Raw genomic sequence first — 2,925 nt, 5'->3', positions numbered from 1 at the left:
TCTAGTATGATAGAAATATTTAGAATGTATGCTTTCTGGGTACATGATGATTATAAAAAATTTTACTTTCACCTCTTCAAAACATGTTTCTCTATAAATGTATCTGAGATTTACTCATGAAATTATTATACAACTATAATATCTTCATGAGTAAATCCTACATGAACTAACAACTGAATATTTTCTATAGATGTATGGTGTGCCATGAAATATGTCTGACATAAATAATTCCATTTAATCATCTCAGTAACTATGAGATATATAGCCAAAATAGCTCCAGTCAAAATGAATAACAATGATTAAGATTGGGTGGTTTATATTTTGCCTATTCAAATAATAGTTTCTCACTTGAGAGCTGGGGATTTAGCTCAGTGGTTTTGCCACCTGCCTTGTAAATACAAGGACCCTAGTTGAATCCCTGGTACCAGAAAACAAAAAACAAACAAAAAAAAAAAACCTCTCTTTTGATACTAAAAGCATATGACAACACAAAATATTTTGACAAAAAAGAGAGAGTTTAAAATCAAATCATTTGCAGTCTGGACTCTATGAATTCAATTAATGCTCCCAACTACTGCTTTGTGACCAATTTTTTAAATACTATTTACCCTGAGACTGAAATTATAACCCATTTACAGGTGCTACTTTTAGGGTCTAGAATCCTTATCTCAGTTTCCTTACCTTGTCAGTAGTTCATACTTTTAGAATATCTTGATGCTGTTTGGTTGGAGTGTTTACTCTACCTTTTACATTTGACAGCTCTAGACTTCCTTATAAGTCCTCCCAGACATGTCTAGCTTTCTTTCCTGCAAGTAATCTGCATCCCAAAGTCCCTAATGCAAGATCTGTGAGCCAGGAAAAGAAACTGAGGTACAGATCAAGCTGTTTGTAATCTAATCCATTGTGCTTTAAAGGGGAAACCAGAGCCATTTTCCTTTGCTAAGCATTGTCACATGAAAATCAGACATTCCCAAAGGAAATAGAAAAAAAAAAAAACTTGCCATGCTCCACCTCACCCCAACTCCTGATGAGTGCTGTTATTTCTGTGAGTTTCATGCACACTAATTATGTTTGCTGTATAAATTGAGGAGGAAGATCTACAAGATTAGAAGATGACCATGTACATTGGCACAAACATGTAAATAACTGTCTGACCATTGGCCTGTGATGTGAACGTAATGTACCTTTTTTCTCATCTTAAATTCCTTGAAATTATGCATTACTTTCCTGGCCACGGCTTCATCACAGTGTGAAATAACCTAACTGGAATAGAGAAGCTAGTAATAATCAAGCACTTGGAGGTCAGTGGCTTAGCAGCAAAGATGATGTGAAATCTGTTGATAGTGAGTCTGAGTTTCTGAGCTGTGAAGTTAATTTTTGAATAACATTTTTAGTTAAATGGCAACACAGTTCTCACTTCCATGGCCTGGTTCATCTGAAAACAACAGGGAAGATTTCTATCCAATCAACTCAATATTTAGAAAGCATTTACTATGTATGATTTGGTGTGAATACCAAAAATGATAGCTGATATTAATTTCTTATATTATCTTTCAGGCACCATACTAAGAAATTTGTATGAGTCATCACAGATAAGGAAGCTAACGTTCACAGAAAAACATAGTCAGAAGGGGGCAAAACCAGAATTTGAACATACAACTATTTTTTTCTAAGACCTGACTATTTAACTGCTAGTCTAATATTGATTTCCTTAAAAAGTAGTGAAACTAAGGCTGTGATTTCTGCCTACAAGTTCATATGCACTGAAAGAGATGAATAAATACAGAGATGTAAGTGAAACTTTAATGAAGATAGCAAATTGTAGATTCAAATTGACTCTGAAACAAAACAAAGCAAAATGCAAGAGATAAGAGAAAGGATAATTTCTAATGGGAAAGTTATATTCATTCTGCCTTACATAGAACCATAAATTGTTTCACATACTCCTACTTTCTTTTACTTTTTCAGTCCATTAATTTTCCTCCATCTTGCATCTTGCATGATTCTCTTTCTGTGACAGATAGATACTGATTTTCTCTCAATTTCTGTTTCTTATTCTGTAGAAATGATGTTGGTGACCTGACTGTCTGGAGTAGACACAATATTAATGTAACTCTGGCTTACAGAATGTAAATAGAAGTGCGTGTGTGCAAGTTATAACGAGTTTTCTAAACGATAAAACTATATGCCCCTATTTTCTCCTCTTTAATAGCTAGAAAGTAAAGCTAGATTAGTAGCTTCGATGGTAAAGTAACCTGAGAAGTAGTGCTACGCTATCATAGAGCTGCAAGAACTATGAAAGCTGACACAACGCAAAACCTAGTATGCTTACATTGAAAATTCTACCTCAAGTGCTGCTATGAGCTCGCCAGCCACTGTCTCCGGTGCCAGCTACGCAGTTGCCCCCGACACTATGGCCCATTACAAAGCCACTGATTGGAAGTGCGAGCAGTTCCGGAGGTACTTGGAGAGGTCGGGAGTGCTGGACATGCTGACCAAGGTGTTGTAGCCTTATATGAAGAACCAGAGTAACCTAATAGTGCATTGGATTCTTTAAAACATTGCTTAGGAGCTGCTACCCCAGAAAATCCAGAAACTGAGCTGCTTCACCTAGAATTGGCAGAAATGAAAGAGAAATATGAAACCACTGTAAAAGAAAATAAAAGACTGAAAGCAAAGCTTACTCAGAATGAATCACCTCAGGAGGAGAAAAGTGCTGAATAGGGTTCTGCTCAATTGAAAAGACACTGAAAAGTAGTTTTGTTTTGTTTTGTTTTGTTGGTGTTGCTTTTTGTTTGTTTGTTTGTTTTGAGACCGGGTCTCACTATGTAGTTGAAACTGACCTGGAACTCACTATGTAGCCCAGGCTGGTCTCGAACTCACAGAGATCCTCCTGCCTCAGCCTCCCAAGTTATGGGATTACAA

The 2,925-nt window shown here is 36.3% G+C and overlaps 1 pseudogene; it reads left to right on the top strand.

Moving 5' to 3' along the window:
• The first annotated feature begins 2,413 nt into the window (after positions 1-2,413).
• On the top strand, positions 2,414-2,724 carry LOC104871823 (annotated as a pseudogene).
• Positions 2,725-2,925: the final 201 nt, after the last annotated feature.

The sequence above is a fragment of the Fukomys damarensis genome, unplaced genomic scaffold, assembly GCF_012274545.1.
Source record: "Fukomys damarensis isolate Sample0158 unplaced genomic scaffold, DMR_v1.0_HiC HiC_scaffold_36, whole genome shotgun sequence".
Lineage (NCBI taxonomy): Eukaryota > Metazoa > Chordata > Mammalia > Rodentia > Bathyergidae > Fukomys > Fukomys damarensis.
The sequence above is the reverse complement of the archived record's forward strand: the minus strand, read 5'-3'. Positions and strand labels throughout refer to the sequence as shown.